The 22185-nt window shown below is 39.3% G+C and overlaps 1 protein-coding gene across 2 annotated transcripts in view; it reads left to right on the top strand.

The window, feature by feature from the left end:
• Window positions 1-22185, top strand: part of LOC105495054 (zinc finger FYVE-type containing 9) — a 203106-nt gene that overhangs the window by 31472 nt on the left and 149449 nt on the right. The window lies entirely within an intron of this gene.

The raw sequence follows: 22185 nt of genomic DNA, 5'->3' as shown, positions 1-22185 counted from the left end.
AGAGTAGGGCTGCAGAGAGGACATCATGGAGTCATGTCGTACATTCACACAACGGACAGGTGATTTGATATAGTTCACCTTTTCAGCTGGCAGCTTTAAACTAGGTCATTTCATGGTTCTATTTGTCCTTTTGGCATTTCTTTAATGACAAGTGTGGATGCCTCCCTGGCATGGTGTTCTTACTACAGTTTGCTTAGGATGGTGTTGGAGAAAGTGTTACTTTTGCCCAAATATTATTTGTAGTATTTTTAGAATAACCAGGTCAGCATGATATTTTTTTGTGACCTACTACTTAAAAAGCTTTCAGGAAAATTATTATTTATTTGTTTATTTTTGAGATGGAGTTTCACACTTGTTGCTGGAGTGCAGTGGCATGCTTGGCTCACTACAACCTCTGCCCCCCGGGTTCAAGTGATTCTTCTGTCTCAGCCTCCCAAGTAGCTGGGAGTACAGGCACTTGCCAACAAGTCCAGCTAATTTTTTTTTTTTTTTTTTTTTAGTAGAGATGGGGTTTCCTCATGTTGGCCAGGCTGGTCTTGAACTCCTGACCTCAGGTGATCCATCCACCTTGGCCTCCCAAAGTTCAAGGATTACAGGCGTGAGCCACTGCGTCCGGCCGGGAAAATAATTTTGAAGTCAGCCTTTTCCATTTTTGGATGGCTGGAGGCGGAGTCAGGGGGGTCGGGGCAGGGGTGAGTCCTGAATCGGATACTTAATGTAACAGCAAAGAAACAAATTCTTCCTTGACTATCCAGGACGATTATTCCAGATTACCATCCTTTAGATTTAAATAGCTACTAATGTTCAGTGTAAAAGAATTAGAAACTGAGTGTGGTGACCTATAATCCCAGCTATTTGGGAGGTTGAGGAGGAGGGATCACCTGAGGCCAGGAGTTAGAGACCAGCCTGGACAACATAGCAAGACCCCATCTCAAAAACAAAACAAAGTCTGGGCATTGTGGCTCATGCCTGTAATCCTAGCACTTTGGGAGGATAAGGGGAAGGATTGCTTGAGCTCAGGAGTTCAAGACCAGCCTGGGCAGCATACTGAGACCTTATCTCTAAGCTAAACAAAACAAAAAAAGAATTCATAAAATGTTTTGCAAATCTCATGACCTACAACATTTTTTGTTTATTTGCTTGGAAGTAGATCCTTTGGGTCTGCCTCCGCATTGCAGTACTATCTCCCCACTTGCCAGCACTCATGCCAGGTTTTTGCGTTTCTTAAGAGGTGTTCAACAATTTAATACCTGCTAGTTCAGCTTTTTCATTTAAGAGGGAGTAATAATTACACCTTACAGAATGCTTTCTCTTTGATTTTCATAACAAATAAAGGGTTGGAACAGATATTTTTATTATCCGTATTTAAGAGGAGAAAAAAACAGGTAGAAAGAAGCCAAGCAAGTTTTCTGATATCACACTGTGCTGAAAGATTGTCAGTTCCCATGGAAATACTTATTCTGACAAAATTATCAATGCTTAGTGTATTTTTATGAAATTAAAAATGAAATTATAAGCCTGGGAAATGTTATTGAGAGATGTCTAAAATTCTATTGCTTAACTCCTTTAGGTAGTTGTAGAGTATTGGTCCCTAATTAATAAATCAAATAAGTAAGATATACTGTTTATTGAGTTGGAAGTTTTAATATAGAGTATTGCTAAGCACTTTTAAATCCTTTGTTAAAATTGGCTAGCTGCAGAAAAGGCTTTTGATGGCTGGGTGCGGTGGCTCATGCCTGTAATCCCAGCACTTTTTGGAGGCTGAGACGGGCAGATCACAAGGTCAAGAGATCAAGACCATCTTGGCCAACATGGTGAAACCCCATCTCTACTAAAAATACAAAAATTAGCTGAGCGTGGTGGCATGCTCCTGTAGGCCCAGCTATTCGGGAGGCTGAGACAGCAGAATTGCTTGAAGCCGGAAGGTAGAGGTTGCAGTGAGCCGAGATTGCACCACTGCACTCCAGCCTGGGGACAGAGCAAGACTCTGTCTCAAAAAAAAAAAAAGACTGATAAAATTCAGTATCCTGGCTGGGTGCAGTAGCTCACGCCAATAATCCCAGCACTTTGGGAGGCCGAGAGGGGTGGATCAGTTGAGGTCAGGAGTTCAAGACCAGCCTGGCCAACATGGTGAAACCCCATCTCTATTAAAAATATGATATTAGCAGGACTTGGTTACAGGCACCTGTAATCCCAGTTACTCGGGAGGCTGAGGCAGTAGAATTGCTTGAACCTGGGAGGCGGAGGTTGCAGTGAGCCAAGATCATACCACTGCACTCCAGTCTGGGTGACAGAGTGAGACTCTGTCTCAAACAAATAAACAAAACAAAACAAAACAACCCGCAAAAAACCCAAAAAACCTCTCAGTAAACTAGGTATTGAAGGAACATACCTTAAAATAATAAAAGCCATCTATGACCAACCCACAACCAACCTCATACCGAATGGGCAGAAGCTGGAAGCATTCCCTTGAAAACTGGCACAAGACAAGGATGCCCTTTTTCACTATTCCTATTCAGCATAATATTGGAAGTCCTGGCCAGGGCAGTCAGGGAAGAGAAAGAAATAAAGGGCAACCAGATAGGAAGAAAAGAAGTAAAACTGTCCATGTTGGCAGTTGAGATGATTCTATATCTAGAAAACCTCATAGTCTTGGCCCAAAAGCTCCTTCAGCTGATAACTTCAGCAAAGTTTCAGGATACAGAATCAACACAGAAATCCCTAGCATTCCTAGACACCGACAACAGCCAAGCTGAGAGCCAAATTAGAAACACAATCCCATTCACAATTGCCACAAAAAGAATAAAATATGAATACCTAGGAATACAGTTAACTGGGGAGGTGAAAGATCTCTACAATGATAATTAAAAATATTGCTCAAAGAAATCAGAGATGACACAAACAAATGGAAAAACATTCCGTGATTATGGATAGGAAGAATCAATATCATTAAAATGGCCATACTGCCCAAAGCAATTTACAGATTCAATGATATTCCTATCAAACTATCAATGGCATACTACACAGAACTAGAAAAAAAGTATTTTAAAATTCATATGGAACCAAAAATACAAAAAGCCAAGGGCATCCTAAGGAAAAATAACAAAGCTGGAGGCATCATGTTACCCACTCAAACTATACTACAGTAACCAAAACAGCATGGTACTAGCACAAAACAGACATGTAAACCAATGGAACAGAATAGAGAGCCCAGAAATAAGGCCCATACCTACAACCATCTGATCTTCAACAAAACTGTCAAAAACTAGCAATGGGGAAAGGACTCCCTATTCAATAAATTGTGCTGGGGTAACTGACTAGCCATATGCAGAAGATGGAAGCTGAACCCCTTCTTTATATCATGCACAAAAATCAACTCAAGATGGTTTAAAGACTTAAATGTAAAACTCAAAAGTATAAAAACCCTGGAAGACAGCCTAGGCAATACATTTTGGACATAGGAACTGGCAAAGATTTCATGATGAAGGCACCAAAAGCAGTTGCAACAAAAGCAAAAATTGAAAAATGGCATGTAATTAAACTTAAGAGTTTCTGCACAGCAAACTACCAACAAAGTAAACAGACAGCCTACAGAATGGGAGAAATTTTTCGCAAACTATGCATCTGACAAAGGTCTGATATCTAGCATCTAAAAGGAGCTTAAACAAATTTACGAGAGAAAAACAACTCCATTAAAAAGTGGGCAAAGGACATGAACACTTTTCAAAAGAAGACATGCATGCAACCAACAAGCATATGAAGGAAAGCTCACCATCACTGATCATTAGAGAAATGCAAACCAAAACCACAATGAGATACTGTCTCACACCAGTCAGAATGGCTATTGTTAAAAAGTCAATTAATAACAGATGCTGGCAAGGTTGTGTAGAAAAGGGAATTCTTATACCCTGTTGACGGGAGTGTAAATTAGTTCAACCATTATGGAAAACGATTTCTTTCCACAGCGATTCCCTTGTTTTGTGATTCCTCAAAGAGCTAAAAACAGAACTGTCATTTGACCAAGCAATCCCATTACTGGGTATATACGCAAAGGAATATAAATTGTTCTAGCATAAAGACACATGCACGCGTATGTTCATTGCAGCAGTATTCACAATAGCAAAGACATGGAATCAACCTAAATGCCCATCAATAGCAGATTGGATAAAGGAAATGAGGTACATATACACCATGGAATACTATGGAACCATGAAAAAGAATGAGACTGTGTGCTTTGCAGGAACATGGATGGAGCTGGAGGCCGTTATACTTAGGAAACTAATGCAGGAACAGAAAACCACATACCACATGTTCTTACTTATAAGTGAGAGCTAAATGATGAGAACGCATGGACACAAAGAGGGGAACAACAGACACTGGGTCCTACTGGAGGGTGGAGGTTGGGAGGAGGGAGAAGATCAGAAAAAATAACTCTTAGGTACTAGGCCTTTACCTAGGTGACAAAATAATTTGTACAATAAACCCCTGTGATATGAGTTTACCTGTATAACCTGCATTTGTACCCCTGAACCTAAAATACAACTTAAAAAAATTTTAAATAAAATTGCCTGGTTTATCCAATAGTTAGAATTGGCATTTAATGAAAATTTTGAATAATATGATTTCATTAAAAATAATAGTTTTGTAATTTTGTACAAAAAATAGTTTTGTAGCCTATAAAATGAATTTATAGGTATGAGAGGACTGGCTGCTAATTTTTCTATCTTATAATTGAAGATGAGTTGCAATGGTTTATATAGTAGACTGATGTACATGGCAGAATATGCATGCTAAGTTCAGGCGGATCAGAATGATAGTATTTCCAGTTTTAATTCTTGTTTTTAAAATAGCTTTATTGAAATACACATATAACATAAAATTCACCTGTTCAAATTATAGGATTCAGTAGTTTTCAGTTGTGAATACTTTCAGTAGTTTTCGCAGAGTCATGCAGTAATCACCACTGTCTTATTTAATTTTATTTATTTATTTATTTATTTAATTTATTTATTTTGAGATGGAGTCTTGCTCTGTTGCCCAGGAGTGCAGTGGTGTGATCTTGGCTCACTGCAACCTCTGCCTCCTGGGTTCAAATGATTCTGTTGTCTCAGCCTCCTGAGTAGCTGGGATTACAGACGTGTGCCACCACGGCTGGGTAATTTTTGTATTTTACTAGAGGTGGGGCTTTACCATTTTGGCCAGGCTGGTCTCAAATTCTTGACCTAAAGTGATCTACCTGCCTTGGCCTCCTAAAGTGCTGGGATTACAGGCCTGAGCCTCTGCGCCCTGCCCCATAATTTTAGAACACTAAGTTACCCCAGAAAGAAGGTCTCTAACTATTTACAGTCATTCCTTCTCTCACCTCTTTTTAGCCCCTGACAACCACTAATCGACTTTACATCTTTATGGATTTGCCTATTCTGGACATTTCATATAAATGGTATCTGCATCTGGCTTCTTTCACTTCACATAATATTTTCAAGGTTCATCCATGTTGTAGCATGTATTAGTACTTCATTTATTTTTATTTTTTATTTTTTAGTTTTTAGTTTTTTGAGACAGAGTCTTGCCCTGTTGCCCAGGCTGGAGTGCAGTGGCATGATCTTGGCTCACTGTACCCTCCGCCTCCCAGATTCAAGCAATTCTCCTGCCTCAGCCTCCGGAGTCGCTGGGACTACAGGCGCACACCACCACGCCTGGCTAATTTTTGTTATTTTAAGTAGACACGGGGTTTCATCGTGTTGGCCAGATGTTCTTGATCTCCTGACCTCGTGATCCACCCACCTCAGCCTCCCAAAGTCCTGGGATTACAGGCATGAGCCACTGTGCCCGGCCCATTTTTTTTATTTTTATAATATTATATATTGCATTGTGTATACTATAGTTCATTCACTTGTCAGTTAATGGACATTTGGGCTGTTTCTACTTTGGGATTCTATGAATAATGCTGCTGTGAACATTTGTGTACAGATTTTTCTGTGGGCATAATCTCTTGGATATTTACCAAGGAGTAGAATTATTTGGGCCATATGGTAACTCTATGTTTACCTTTTTGAGGAACTGCCAGACTGTTTTATAAAGTGGTTGTATCATTTTACCTTCCTATCAGTAATATATGAGGATTTCAGTTTCTTCAGATCCTTACCAATACCTGCTCTTGTCTGGCATTTTTATTCTGGCTATCCTAGCTATTGTGAAGTGAGAAACTCGTTGTGTGTTTTTGTTTTTTTTTTTGTTGTTGTTGTTTTTGAGACAGTCTCACTCTGTCACTCAAGCTGGAGTACAGTGGCGTGATCTCGGCTCACTGCAACCTCTGCCAGATTCAAGTGATTCTCCTGCCTCAGCCTCCCGAGTAGGTGGGATTACAGGCACCTACCACCACGCCCGGCTAATTTTGTATTTTTAGTAGAGATGGGGTTTCACTGTATTGGCCAGGGTGGTCTTGAACTGCCTCCTGGGTTGAAGTGATTCTCCTGCCTCAGCCTCCCAAGTAGCTGGGCGTACAGATGTGCTCCACCATGCCCGGCTAATGTTCGTATTTTTAGTGGAGATGGGGTTTTGTCATGTTGGCCAGGCTGGTCTCTAACTCCTGACCTCAAATGATCCACCCACCTCCGCCTCCCAAAGTGCTGGAATTACAGGTGCAAGCCACTGAGCCTTGCCTAATTTTTTGTATTTTTAGTAGAGATGGGGTTTTGCCGTGTTGGCCAGGCTGGTCTCAAACTTCTGACCTCAAGTGATTTGTCTCGCTCAGCCTCCCAAAGTGCTGGGATTACAAGTGTGAGCCACCGCACCTGGCCTTAGGTTTTTTTTTTAAACTTGTGATTTTGGTGTCATACTGCTTAGTGCAAGGCCACAAAGGTTTGCTCCTATGTTTTCTTTGAAGAGTTTTAGCTCTTATATTTGGATCTATTATCCATTTTGAGTTAATTTTTGTATATGGTGTGAGGTAGGTCCAACTTCATTCTTGTGCATGTGAACATCCAACACCATTTGTTGAAAAATGTTCTTTCCTTATGGAATTGTGTTAGTATCCTGGGCTTGGATACTAAACAGGCAACACCTGGCCTCTTCTGAACCCTGCAGATGTATTTTTCACCCAAGAAAATTTGGATTTCGAGACCCATTCTCTTGGATAACTGTGTTGATGAGAAGTGAGCATAGACCTCATTTTATAATGGAAGCCCAGTATAACACCCATGATCATGTTCTATACATGACTACAAATAGTGCAAATGGTAGCCAGTTCCCATTTTTCTACTTGTCAACTTGGAGCTGCTCTTTTTTCTTTCCAACAAGATTGTGTTTTACATTGATGTCCCTCTGCAGGGCACCTCTGGGTTCCTTCATAATACCTCTGTGTTTCTTCAGAATGGTTTTGACATTTTCTGGAATGTCAACAGTCTGATTGCTGAGAATTGTTTCATTCTTGCAGTAGATGTGGCAAAACTTCAACTGTTGTTGTTGAATTGTGTATTTCTCACTTCAGTTCTGTCAGTTTATGCTTAGTGTACTTTGGGACTCTGTTAGGTGCTCTGGTTTTAATTTTATTGTGCATCAAAATTATGCACAATATGGATTGGATTCTCTGTATGTTAATACTGGTGATAACTAAAAACAATGTTTCTGTCTCATGTGCTGTGACCAATAAGTGGAGCTTGTTTTGATATGGATTAGATGCTTAAAATATTTTCAGTTTCATCAGTAGTAGATTGTCATTTCTGGATTACATAAAGAAGCACTTGTCTCTGAGAAGGCTCTTGACTTCAGAGGGGCTGTGGTTCATTATAAGGGTCTGTATGTATGTGAGTCACAGTGAACTGCAGCACTTTCAACATGGCTGAGATGAAGTACTTAAATAATCACTTTGTCAGTATATTAATTTTTATTGAGATTAAAGGGTAGATGATAGTGTATTATTTCTTGACTGTCCCTAGAAGAATTTGTGTCAGTAACTATTAATAGCATCTACCTTTTTTTTTTTTTTTTTTTTTTGAGACGGAGTCTCGCTCTGTCGCCCAGGATGGAGTGCAGTGGCGCGATCTCGGCTCACTGCAAGCTCCGCCTCCCGGGTTCACGCCATTCTCCTGCCTCAGCCTCCCGAGTAGCTGGGACTACAGGCGCCCACAACCGCGCCCGGCTAATTTTTTGTATTTTTAGTAGAGACGGGGTTTCACCGTGGTCTCGATCTCCTGACCTTGTGATCCGCCCGCCTCGGCCTCCCAAAGTGCTGGGATTACAGGCGTGAGCCACCTCACCCGGCCTATTAGCATCTACCTTTTATACAACCAAGTCTTAAACTATATCTGGCTTGACAGGAAGAAGCAAATAGGTAAATGTCTATTACAGTTTATGGATAGTCCCTCTCTCCCTCCCTCCCTCCCTCCCTTCCTTCCTTCCTTCCTTCAGCTGTGGTGCAGTGGCATGATCCCAGCTCACTGCCTGCAGCCTCCATGGCTCAAGTGATCTTCTTGCCTCAGCCCCCTAACCCCTCCAGTGGGTGGGACTATAAATGCACGCCACCATGCCTGGCTAATTTTTGTATTTTTTGTAGAGTCATGGTTTCGCCATGTTGCCCAGGCTGGTTCTGAACTCCTGGACTCAAGCAGTCCACCCGCTTTGGCCTCCCAAAGTGCTGGAATTACAGGCATGAGCTACCATGTCCAGTCAATGAATATTATTTTCTTTTACTCTTCGTAACAGTCTTTTGAGGTGGGAGATGATGGTCTTACTTTACAAACGAGGAAATTGAAACCCAGAGCCCAGAGATTTATTAATTCGGCTAAGGTCACTGATAAGTTCTCTTTTCATTCTCTGTTATTCTTTCAACAAATATACCAGGCTTTGAAGATGGAGCCATTGACCCAGTCAGACACTAGCCCTCATGGAGTGACTTGTCTGGTGGAGTCCTTTTACTGATATTTCTTTGAGCCATATTTCATATAGTAGTGACATATATTTGTAGAATTCTTTATGAAGTATTTCTGCATTGTCATCTAATTTTCTAATCCTTACTGCAGTCCTATGACACAGATGGGTTAGATACTATTGATATTATCCCCATTTGAAAGTAGGGAAACTGATACTTAGGGTTTTAAGGTCATGTAGTTAGTAAATGGCTGAACCAGTACACAAACCCAGATCATCTGGCTCCAACAATCCTGCACTTTTTTTCCATTACACCACGTTGTCTCATGATTTCACATGAAACTGTAAGCCTAGATCACCAAGAGTGATATCCTGGAAAGTAACCAGTCTAGCGGCACTTAGCAAAGGAGAGCTCAATCAGGCAGGGTGTGTGGGAAAAGAATAGAATCCAGAGACCCAAAAGCTGTGTCTAGTGTGCTGAAATGGACTTATTGTTAAATAATGGTAGTGAGAAGAAATGCTTTGGAGAGAGACTAAAACATAAAAAATATTAAATGGACATGGTCTTAACAGCACCTAGACAGGTTTAGGACACAGTAATTGCCAGGGACATTTTTTTTTTTTGTTTTCTAGAACAAACACCTGAAACACAGTGAATTTAAGAGGAAGATACCCAAACATCAGACTCTGTACAGAGCTACATGCTGCTGCAAATCAGGGTATAATCTTATAGGAGGGGATTGCTTTGTTTTACATTGATTACTTTAGCTACTTTCATGTATGTTCAGAGATGCAATCTATCCTATAAAAACATTTGAGTGCTTGTTCTGTGTAAAAGCACTTTTAGGCATTGTGGGAGTGATACCAAGGTAAGTTTGACACCATCATTGCCCATAAGAAGTGTGTAACCTAATAAGGAGATTTTGCTGCATTCAAATATGCTTGTTCATCTGGAGTCTTTTATGTACAAGATCGTGTACCAGGTATTTAGGAGACAAGAGTAGATAAGTTAGAAATTGCTCCTAAGCCTTTGGCTTTTACTCTCAGTTGCTTGGAGGGTATTTGCTACCTCCTTCCCTTAATCTAAGTAATTACAAACCTTTTAAAGTAGAGAGCAGGACTTGAAATTCTCTTGGCAAAACAGTAGTCAATACTGCCATCCTTGTGATTTGGCCACAAACAAAACCTGACAGCATAGGTGTCATACTAGAAAATATTAGCATCATATTTAACAGGATTAATGCACAGGATATGTAAAGACTCTGACAAATCATTAAGGAGAAATGCAAATATCATAACAGAAAAAATAGACAAAGAATTTGAACAGGAGGTCATAGAATGGGAAATTCAAAAGGCTAAAAAAGTAAAAATATATGTTCAGTCTTACTTTTTATCAGGAAAATGATGATTCCATAATGAAATATTATTTGTGTCTCTCATTGGCAAAAATAATAGTAATAGCAAATTTAAGTATAAGAAATCTTTGAGTACTTTCTAAACTGTAGGCAAAACAATCCACAGCAATCCTGTGAGATAGATACTATTATTATTACTGTTTTATTGATAAGGGACTTGAGGCACAAGAGTAGAGTAACTTGTCCAAGATCAGACATCTCGTGCTTGTTGAACCGCCATTTGAACTCAGGCAGTCAGTCTCTAGAGCCTGCACTCTTGTTTGTTGTTGCCTAGGCTGGACTCGAACTTCTGGGCTCAAAAAGTCCTCCTGCCTCAGCCTCCTGAGTACCTGGGACTACCCGGTGCAGTTTAGAGCTTGCACTCTTAATCACCAGAGTAGTACCCTTGTCTGGGTTGGCTATTATTGTGCTGTGTATCCCACCTCTAGAACAGTGCCTAACAGAAAGAAAACATTTAAATATCTGTTGAATGAATGGATACAGGTAATTAATTTTTAAAATGAAAGCATATTAGCATGTCATTTTGGAGGGTAATTTGTCAGTATCAAAAAAAAAAAAAAAAAAAAAAAAAAAGGATACACATGGCCGGGTGCAGTGGCTCATGCGTATAATCCCAGCACTTTGGGAGGCCGAGACGGGTGGATCACCTGAGGTCAGGAGATTGAGACCAGCCTGGCCAACGTGGTGAAACCCCGCCTCTACTAAAAATACAAAAATTAGCTGGGCATGGTGACAGGCACCGGTAATCCCAGCTACTCAGGAGGTTGAAGCAGGAGAATTGCTTGAACTGGGGAGAAGGAGGTTGCAGTGAGCCGAGATCGTGCCAGTATACTCAAGCCTAGGCAACAAGAGCAAAACTCTTGTCTCAAAACAAACAAACAAACAAACAAAAAAAACACACTAGTGACTCAGTAATAGTAATTCTGCATCTTAATGTCTTAATGTTTATCTCCAAACACATACACACACATACACGTCCAAGGAGGCATATACAAGGGTGTTAATGGGAGCATTCTTGGTAATCATTGAAAAATAGGGGAAAATGTAAATGCTTATTAGTGCTCTATATAACTGATAAATAACAGGAAAACTATGTATGGTTATATTTTAGAATTCTGTATGTACAATTAAAACAAAGTAGTTGTAATCCCAGCTTCTTGGGAGGCCAAGGCATAAGAATCACTTGAACCTGGGAGGCAGAGATTGCAGTGAGCTGAGATCGTGCCACTGCACTCCAGCCTGGGCAACAGAGCCAGACTCCATCTCAAAAACAAGCAAAATAGTTTATCTGGAAAGATATCTAGGATATATTATTGAATGAGAAAAACAAGTTACAGAGCCTTTCCTACCAAAATAGATTCTAGATGATGAAAGAGTGAAGCAAACAAAAATAACATGAAAATAGCATAGAAAACATGGGCTAATGTGTTCATAATACTGGCATAACAAAGGCTTTTTCTAAGCATGATACGAAATGCATAAGCCAAAAATGAAGATTGACGAATTTGACTACATAAAATGGAAGACCTTCATATATAAAAAACCTCAAACATTAAACTAAGATTCTAAACATGATACATATAAGGAATATTTGTAGGCAATTTGCAGAAAAGCCAATAAACATATGAAAGATATAAATAGATGTTTAGCTTTTATTCATAATGAAAAATACAAATGAGAAAATAAAGTTCCATTTACTACCTGTGAGATTGGTAAAAGATTGATTTTATTCAGTAATGATTAGATCAGAAGAAAAAATTTCTTGTATATACCCCTTTGAGGAAATAAAAACAAACAGCATGTTTGGTGGAAAACTTGGCAATATTTATTAAAATTTAAAATGTGCACTACCTTCCTCTCAAACTTTGCTTTTAGAGATTTATTGCATGTTAAAGGGTAAAGATATAGGTACAAGGATATTCATTATTTTTTATTTATTTATTTTTTTGAGACGGAGTCTCGCTCTGTCGCCCAGCCCAGGCTGGAGTGCAGTGGCGCGATCTCGGCTCACTGCAAGCTCCGCCTCCCGGGTTCACGCCATTCTCCTGCCTCAGCCTCCCGAGTAGCTGGGACTACAGGCGCCCACAACCGCGCCCGGCTAATTTTTTGTATTTTTAGTAGAGACGGGGTTTCACCGTGGTCTCGATCTCCTGACCTTGTGATCCGCCCGCCTCGGCCTCCCAAAGTGCTGGGATTACAGGCGTGAGCCACCGCGCCCGGCCAAGGATATTCATTATATTGTTGATATGCATGAAAACATGGAAGCAATCTAAATGCTTATTGATAGGGATGAGAGCTAAATTATAGTATTATACATCTATTTAATGGAATGCTATTCAGCTATTTAAAAAGACAGCAAGTCTAGATGTACATGCATAACTTATTTAATACTGCACTGTGTAGTGCTGATTGATTATAATGCTATGCTAAATAATATGTATGAATATGTTATAATAATATATAACAATAGACCTGTATATATTTTTAAAATCCATGGTAGTAACCTGTTATCCTATACCTCTCTCCCTGCTCTGTAGTGCTTACTGCCATCTGTAGTGGGAGTATTAATAAATTCAGATACACTATAGTGTTTATATGTTATTAAACTATTTTTTTTCTTTCTCTTCTTTGCAAAACAATGAGCATAACTTCTGGCTCATGGAAGCATTTTTACACTGAAAATATTTCTAAAGGGTGAAAAGAGGTACAGGAGGAATGTTGTTTCCAAATATATACATACCTAGTGGTTAAGAATCTGAGACGTGAAACCAGATTGCCTAGATTCAACTTGTGACTGTGTCACTGTGTGTGATCTTGTGCAAGTCACTTAAATTCTTTTTGCCTCCATTTCTTCATTATCCATTCAGCAAATATTTGAGTGCTTACTATATATCCCAGACACTGTTCTGGGTACCAGCAATACAACAAAGAGCATTAAGAGAAAATCTCTGCCCTCTTGTAGGGCCTAGTTCTGTACCCACTATTGAGGATTGTTAAGAAGAGTAAAAGTTTAATACCTAAAAAGCACTTGGAAGAGTGTCTGGTACATAGTAAGTGGTCAATAAATATTATTATTCCCTCTCTTCTTCCTGCAAAATAGACACAGAGTGTTTTTAATTTTTATTTTGTACACAGAGTATTAATGTATTAACTAGTTTATGAAAATTTTTGATAAATGAATAGCATTAAAAGATATATGAAGTCTGTTTCAGTATAGTCTTTTATTTTATTATTATTATTTTTTTCCCCGAGACAGAGTCTCACTCTGTCGCCCAGGCGGGAGTACAGTGGCCCGATCTCAGCTCACTGCAACCTCCTCTTCCTGGATTCAAGCAATTCTTCTGCCTCAGCCTCCTGAGTAGCTGGGAGTATAGGTGCATGCCACCACATCTGGCTAATTTTTGTATTTTTTAGTAGAGATTGGGTTTCACCATGTTGGCCAGGTTGGTCTGGAACTCCTGACCTTGTGATCTGCCCACCTTGGCCTCCCAAAGTGCTGAGATTACAGACGTGAGCCACCGTGCCTGGCCAGTATAGTCTTATTATTTGTCCACAATCTGGGTGCCCCTGTACATTGTCACTGAGCTCTAACTTGGTAGACTTGTACATTACTGATCAGTAAATCTTACCATATGCCATGTTACAAAAGCTCTCAACCAGTGAGTGCTCTGTCACATATTTAGAATGTGCTAAATGTTGAAAGGAAAGTCTACAGTGGTTCTTTTAAGGAGTCTTGATGGAAATGATAGAGAAGTCAAGAGTGTAAAGATCAACACATTGTAAAAATTGGTAAATTGACCGGGCTCACGCCTGTAATCCCAGCACTTTGGGAGGCCAAGGTGGGTGGATCACTTGAGGCCAGGAGTTCAAGACCATCCTGGCCAACATGGTGAAACTCCATCTCTACTAAAAATACAAAAAATTAGCCGGGCTTGGTGGTGGGAGCCTGTAGTCCCAGCTACTCGGGAGGCTGAGGCAGGAGAATCGCCTGAACCCAGGAGGCAGAGGTTGCAGTGAGCCAAGATCACGCCATTGCACTCTAGCCTGGGCAACAGAGCAAGACCCCGTCTCAAAAAAAAAAAAAAAAAAACACTTGGTCAATTGGAGGTCATGATAAACATCAACAAGGCCTGGAAGGATTGATTATTAATTGTATAGCATTTAATAGGATAAATTTTTTAGTGGTATTTATTAACTTGTAAATTTATAAAATCTCAGCGTTTATTCACATGGATAAAGGATCAGAGGTAGGAAAGAACATGATGCTATTGAGGAATAAGATGTCAGTGTGGATGTAGAGAAGTAAGCAAAAAAAGTGACAAAAGTATAAACTGGAGAGGTAGGCAAGTGTTGAAATTATGCAAGACCTCATAAGGTCTTAGTAAGGAGTCTTTATATTATATTTAATTATATTAATATTATCAAGATGTATTTAATATCAAACAATTGAAGAATTTCAAGTAAAAGAATCACTTGAATAGATCTTTCAAAATATCAGTTGAACAGCTGAATGGAGAATGGATTAGAGGAGGAGGTGGCAGAAGTAGATATAAGAATATTATTGAAGATAATGTTTCAGTAATCCAGATGTGAGATAATAGTGGCTTGGACCAAGGTAGTAGTTGTAGACAGAAAAGTAAATTGGTTTTCATTAAACAAGGACATGATTGAATGTTGATTGTGAGCATTATGGGGAGAGGGAGTGATAGAGAATGACTATAGCGTGAACAACTGGGTAGATGATACAGAGAATAGAGAAGAAAATATTGATTAGTATGAAAATAGATGTATGTGTTGAGATGTGTGTGGGACATGGAGACGTTGAGTAGGCACTTAGATGTATAGCTTTAAAACCCAGAAAACAGGTCACTCTTTTAAATTGGAATTTCTTAACAGATGGTGTTTGAAGCAATCATAGTAGATATAATTCTCTTGGAAAACAGTATAAATTGAGAAACGAAGAGGATTGAGTACAGAACTCTGAGGAATTTCAACATTTAAGATTGGGTAGAAGAGGAGGAGTCAGGGATGAAGGTGAGAGATAGATGTCAAAAAAATAGAAGAAAGTAAGAATTTGTAGTATCACACAAGTCATGGAAGAAGAGTTTCATAAAGGAGGAGGATGTGATCTAATATAATTGAATGTTGCTAAGATGTCAGATGAAATTAGGACCATTAGTTTCCAAATATGTGTCTGGAAAAGTCGAAACTACAGAAATAATGGACCAAAAGTGTCCATTAGTTTTAACAATATGGAAGTTATCAGTGACTTCAAACAAGAATGGTGGGGAAGCCAGAGAAGAGTGAGAGCATAAGTAGAAGGTAGAGAGGAGGATGTATAGAAAGTAGACAGCTCTCTTGAGAAAATATTCCTGTTGAATGTGAAGGTTCACTGTTTGAAATTTGAGGTATAGTGAAACAACCAGATGGAGAAGTATTTCATACCAGATAGGTGAAGCTCTGGCCTTGGCTTTTGAGTGCGAGGTGATGTTTATAGAAATCTGAGTCATTTGAATAGGGGTGGTAAAGACTTTAGAAGAAAAGGGAGCCACACTGGAAGAGCACCTATAGGCAGAGATTTTCTTTGGGTTGTCATTAAATAATATTGTAGTGTTTTTTTTTTTTTAGACGGAGTCTCACTCTGTCACCCAGATTGGAGGTCAGTGATGCTATCTCGGCTCACTACAACCTCTGCCTCCTGGCTTCAAGCGATTCTTCTGCCTCAGCCTCCGGAGTAGCAGGGATTACAGGCGCCCGCCACCACACTCAGAAAATTTTTGTATTTTTAGTGGATACGGGATTTCACCCAGGCTGGTCTTGAACTCCTGAGCTCAGGTGATCCGCCCACCTCGACCTCCCAAAGTGCTGGGATTACAGGTGTGGGCCACTGTGCCCAGCCTGTAGTGTTCTTTAATACAAGTAATTTGAGCATGGATTTGTTACATCTAACTGTTATCCTAAGCTTTGGCTGAGACAATTCAGGTTATGTTCTTTTCAAATTTGATGTGGTTAAAAGTTAGAAACAATGCCCTAAATGCTCACAAAGAGTTGTCAAGATAGGAGCATACATAGGATCTAATTTTATTGCAAGTATAAAGCTATATGATTTTGTGGACCTACCAATTTGGCTAGATTTCCAATTGGTACTTTATAAGTGAAATATATCACTTGCATTGACTGGATTAGTAGTGACTCATAACGCTGCTTTATATATACTCTGTCTTTTTTAGTAGACTTTGTTTTTTAGAGCAACTTTAAGTTCACAGCAAAATTGAGAGGAAAATAGAAATTTCCTGTGTACCTCCTGCCCGCACACATGTATAGCCTCTGCCATTATCAATACCCTCCACAATTGTTTCAGTTTAAGAACCTACATGGAAACATCATTATCACCCAAAGATTATCATTTACTTTGGGGTTTACTCAATGGTGTTGTATATTTTATGGGTTTGGACATACGTTTAATGTTGTCATTTATCATAATATAATACAGAGTGTTTTCACCACCTTAAAAATCTTTTTGCTCTGCTGATTCATTCCTCTCCCTTAGTCTTTGACAATCACGATCTTTTTATTATTTCTGTAGTTTCGACTTTTCCAGAATGTCACATATTTGGAATCATACAGTATGTAGCCTTTTGAGATTGGCTTCTTTGACTTAGAAGTTTGCCTTTGTTCTTCCATATCTTTTTGTGGCTTGAGAGCTCATTTCTTTCTAGTGCTGAATCTATTGTATGGACGTACCACAGCTTTTATTTACTTATCATTCACCTACTGAAGGACATCTTAGTTGCTTCTAAGTTTGGCAATTATGAATAAAGCTGCTATAAACGTCTATGTGCAGGTTTTTGTGTAGACATGTTTTCAGCTACTTTGTGTAAATACTGAAGAGCACAATTGCTGGTTATATTGTAAGAGTATATTTAGTTTTGTAAGAAACAGCCAAACTGTCTTCCAAAGTGGCGGTACCATTTTGCATCCTCATAGCAATGAATGAGAGCCCCTGTTGCACCCACATCCTCTCTAGCATTTGGTGTTGTCAGTCTTCCTGATTTTGGCCATCCTAATAGGTTGTGGTGGAATCTCATAGTTTTAATTTGTATTTTTCTTATAACATATAATGCGGAGTATCTTATAATGCCTGTTTGCCATCTGTATACCTTCTTTGGTGAAGTGTCTGTACAGGTCTTTGGTCTGTTTTTTGATCCGGTTGTTTGTTTTTTTATTTTTGAGTTTTAAAAGTTCTTTGTGTATTTTGGATAATAGACCTTTATCAGATATATCTTTTTCAAGTTTGTTCTCCCAGTCTGTGGCTTGTCTTTTCATCCTCTTAACAGTGTCATTTGCAGAGCAGAATTTTTATTTTTTGTTTTTTTTTAGACAGCCTCTCACTCTCACCCAGGCTGGAGTGCAGTGGTGCAATCACAGCTCACTGCAGCCTCGACCTTCCAGGCTCAAACCATTTTTCCACCTCAATCTCCTGAGTAGCTGGTACTACAGAGTTTTGTCATGTTGCCCATGCTGGTGTTGAACTCCTGAGCTCAAGTGATGGCCCACTTTGGCCTCCCAAAGTGCTGGGATTACAGATGTTAGCCGCTGTGCCTGGCCACAGAGCAGACATTTTTAATTTTAGTGAAGTCCAGCTCATCAATTCTTGTTTTCATAGATCATTCCTTTGGTATTGTATCTAAAAAGTCATTGCCAAATCAAAGATCATCTAGATTTTCTACTGTTATCTTCTAGTAGTTTAATAGCTTTGTGTTTTACATTTAGTTTTCTGATTCGTTTTGAGTTAGCTCTTGTGAAAGGTATAGGGGGTCTGTGTCTAGATTTATCCTTTTTTGTATGTGGATGTCTAGTTCCAGTACCATTTGTAAAAATACTATCTTTGATCCATTGTATTACTTGTGCTTTTTTGTCAAAGATCAGCTGACTATATTTGTGTGTGTCTATTTCTGGCCTCTCTGTTCTGTTTTATAGATTTATTTGTCTATCACCAATTTGACACTGTCTTGATTACAGTATGTCTTGAAGTAGGGTAGTGTTAGGCTTCAGACTTTGTTCTCTGTCAATAATGTGTTGGTTATTCTGGGTCTTTGTCCTCTCCATATACATTTTAGAATCAATTTGTCAATATTTATAAAATAACTTTCTGGGATTTTGATTGGGATTGTGTTGAATCTGTAGATCAAGTTGGGAAGAAATGACATCTTGACAATATTGTCTTTCTGTTCATGAACATGGAATATCTTCTTATTTATTTAGTTCTTTGATAGTGTTTATCAGAGTTCTGTTGTTTTTTCATGTAAATCTTGAACATATTGTGTTAGATTTATACAGAAGCGTTTTGTTTATTTTGGTGCTAATGTAAAAATTGTATTGTGTTTTTAATTTTAACTTTGACTTGTTCATTGGTGGTATACAGGAAAGTGATTGGTTTTTATATATTAACCATGTATCCTGTAACCCTGCTATAATCACTTATTCCTGGAGGTTTTTTGGTAATTTTATTCAGATTTTCTACATAGATGGTCATGTCATATATGAACAAAAATTGTTTTGTTTCATCCTTCCCAATCTGTATACCTTTTATTTCCTTTTCTTGCTTTATTGAATTTGCTGGGAGCTTTCAGTATGATGTTGAAAAGCAGTGGTGAGAGGGGACATCGTCGTCTTGTTGCTCAGGCTAGAGTGCCGTGGCTCCATCTTGGCTCACTGAACCCTCTGCCTCCTGGGTTCAAGTGATTCCCTTGCCTCAGCTTCCCAAGTAGCTGGGATTACAGGCATGTGTCACCATGCCTGGCTAATGTTTGTATTTTTAGTAGAGATGGGGTTTCACCATGTTGGTCAGGCTGGTCTTGAACTCCTGACCTCAGGTGATCCACCTGCCTTGTCCTCCCAAAGTGCTGAGATTACAGGCGTGAGCCACCATGCCTGGCCAACTGTAGGGCTTTTTTAATAGATACTCTTTACCAAGTTGAGGAAATTCCCCTCTATTCCTACTGTACTGAGAGTTTTGTTATGAATCAATTAGAATTTGCCGTTAGGTTTTTCTGCATCTGTTGATATGATCATGTGATTTTTCTTGCTTAGCCTGTTGATATGATGGATTACATTAACTGATTTTCAAATTTTTAAAAATTTCTTTTTTTTTCTTCTTTTTTGAGACAGAGTTGTGCCCAGGATGGATTGCAATGGCACGATCTTGGTCCACTGCAACCTCTGCCCCTTGGGTTGTTGTGTTTTCTTAGCCTGGCTATAGGCTTGGGTTGAAGTGATTCTTGTGCCTCAGCCTCCTGAGTAGCTGGGATTATAGGCATGTGCCACCATGCCTGGCTAATTTTTTGTGTTTTTAGTAGAGACGGGGTTTTGCTGTGTCGGGCAGGCTGGTCTCGAGCTCCTGGCCTCAAGTGATCTGCCCACCTTGGCCTTCTACGGTGCTGGCATTACAGACATGAGCAACTGCACCTGGCCTGATTTTCAAATGTTGAACCAGCCTATGTACCTGGAATAAATCCTTCTTGGTTGTGGTCTATAATTCTTCTTATACATTGTCAGGTTTTTTTGAGACACAGTTTCACTCTGTCACTCAGGTCCTGAGTAGCTGGGATTACAGGTGTGCGCCACCACGCCTGGCTAATTTTTGTATTTTCAGTAGAGATAGGGTTTCACTGTTTTGGTCAGGCTGGTCTCAAACTCTTGACCTCAGGTGACCCGCCTGCCTCCTTGGCCTCCCAAAATGCTGAGATTACAGGCGTGAGCCATCACACCTGGCCCATTGTCATGTTTGAGTTGCTAATATTTTATTGGGGATCTTTGCATTGATGTTCATGAGAAATATTGGTCTTTAGTTTTCTTTTCTTGTAATGCCTTTGTCTGGTTTTGGTATTAGGGTAACGCTGGCCTCAGAATAAGTTAGGAAGTATTTCCTTTGCTTCTCTCTTCTAAAAGAGATTGTAGAGGCTTGGTATAATTTCTTCTTTAAATTTTTGGCAGAATTCATCAGTGAATTCATCTGGGCCTGGTGCTTTTTGTTTTGGAAGGTTATTAACTATTGATTACATTTCTTTAATATAGTCCTATTCATATTGTCTGTTTATATTCTCGGGTAAGTTTTGGCAGGTTGTGTCTTTTAAGGATTTGATCTATTTCATGTAGTTATCAAATTTGTGGCCATAGAGTTATAAATAGTATTCCTTATCCTTTTAATGTCCATGGAATCTGTCCTCTCTTTTTCTTAGTTAGCCTGGCTATAGGCTTTTGATTTTATTAGCCTTTTCAAATAACCAGCTTTTTCATTGATTTTTCTCCATTGATTTTCTGTTTCTGATTTCACTGATTTCTCCTCTGATTTTTATTATTTCTTCAACTTCGTTTGGATTTATAGTGCTCTTATTTTTCTCGTTTCCTAAAGTAGATGCTTAGGTGATCGATTTTAGATCTTTCTTCTTTTTGAATTCTTGGATTTAATGCTGTAAATTTCTAAGTGCTGCTTTTGCTGTATTTTGCAAATTTTGTTGTGTTTTCACTTTTATTTCAAAATATTTTAAAGTTTCTCTTCAGTTTTCTTTTTGACCTATGTGTTCATTTAGAAGTATGTTTTTTAATCTCCAAGTATTTTGAGATTTTCAAGCTTTCTGTTATGGATATCTAGTTTGATTCCTTTGTGTTCTGAGAGCAGACATTGTATGATTTCTGTTCTTTCTTTTAAATTGTTTCAAATTTGTTAAGATGTATTTTATGGCCCAGAATGTGATCTGTTTTGGTGAATGTCCCATGTGAGCTTAAGAAGTATGCGTGTTTTACTGTTGTTGGATGAAGTAGTCTACAGATGTCCATTTTATTTATAGTGTTTTGAGTTCAGCTGATTTTCTGCCTGCTAGATGTGTTCATTTCTGATACAGGGGTGTCTGGTAGAGCTGCAACAGTGGAGACTGTTGTTTATCTATTTCTCCTTGCAGTTCCGTCAGTTTTTGCCTCATATATTTTGACACTCTGTTGTTAGGCTCAAACATGCTAAGGATATTTTATTTTATTTATTTTGTTTTGTATTGTATTGTTTTGTTTTGTTTTATTTTTGAGACGGAGTTTCATTCTTGTTGCCCAGGCTGGAGTGCAATGGTGCGATCTCGGCTCACGTCAGCCTCTGCCTCCTGGGTTCAAGCGATTCTCCTGCCTCAGCCTCCCAAGTAGCTGGGATTACAGGCATGCACCACCACCATGCCCGGCTAATTTTGTATTTTTACTAGAGATGGGGGTTTCTCCACGTTGGTCAGGCTGGTCTTGAACTCCCGACCTCAGGTGATCCGCCTGCCTTGGCCTCCCAAAGTGCTTGGATTATAGGCATGAGCCACTGCGCCTGGCTTGGATTATGTCTTTTTTTTTTTTTTTTTTTGAGATGAAGCCTCGCTCTGCCACCCAGACTGGAGTGCGATCTCGGCTCACTGCAACCTCTGCCTCCTGGGCTCAAGCCATTTTCCTGCCTCAGCCTCCCAAGGAGCTGGGACTGCAGGTGTCCGCCATCACTCCTGGCTAATTTTTTTGTTTTGTTTTGTATTTTTAGTAGAGACAGGGTTTCGCCATGTTGACCAGGCTGGTCTTGAACTCTTGACCTTAGGTGATCTGCCTGCCTTGGTCTCCCAAAGTGCTGGGATTACAAGCATGAGCCACTGTGCCCTGCCTGTTATGTCTTCTTGAGAATTAATTGACCCCTTTATCATTATGTAATGCCCCTCTTCATCTCTGATAACATTCCTTAATCTGAACTCTGCTCTGTCTAAAATTGATACAGCTACTCTTGTTTTCTTTTGATTGGTGTTAGCATGGTATATGTTTCTCCATCCATTTACTTTTAATCTATATGTGTCTACACTTGAAGCAGGTTTCTTGTAGATAGCATATA

The sequence above is a fragment of the Macaca nemestrina genome, chromosome 1 (assembly GCF_043159975.1).
Source record: "Macaca nemestrina isolate mMacNem1 chromosome 1, mMacNem.hap1, whole genome shotgun sequence".
Lineage (NCBI taxonomy): Eukaryota > Metazoa > Chordata > Mammalia > Primates > Cercopithecidae > Macaca > Macaca nemestrina.
This window is presented reverse-complemented; position numbering and strand designations above follow the sequence as displayed.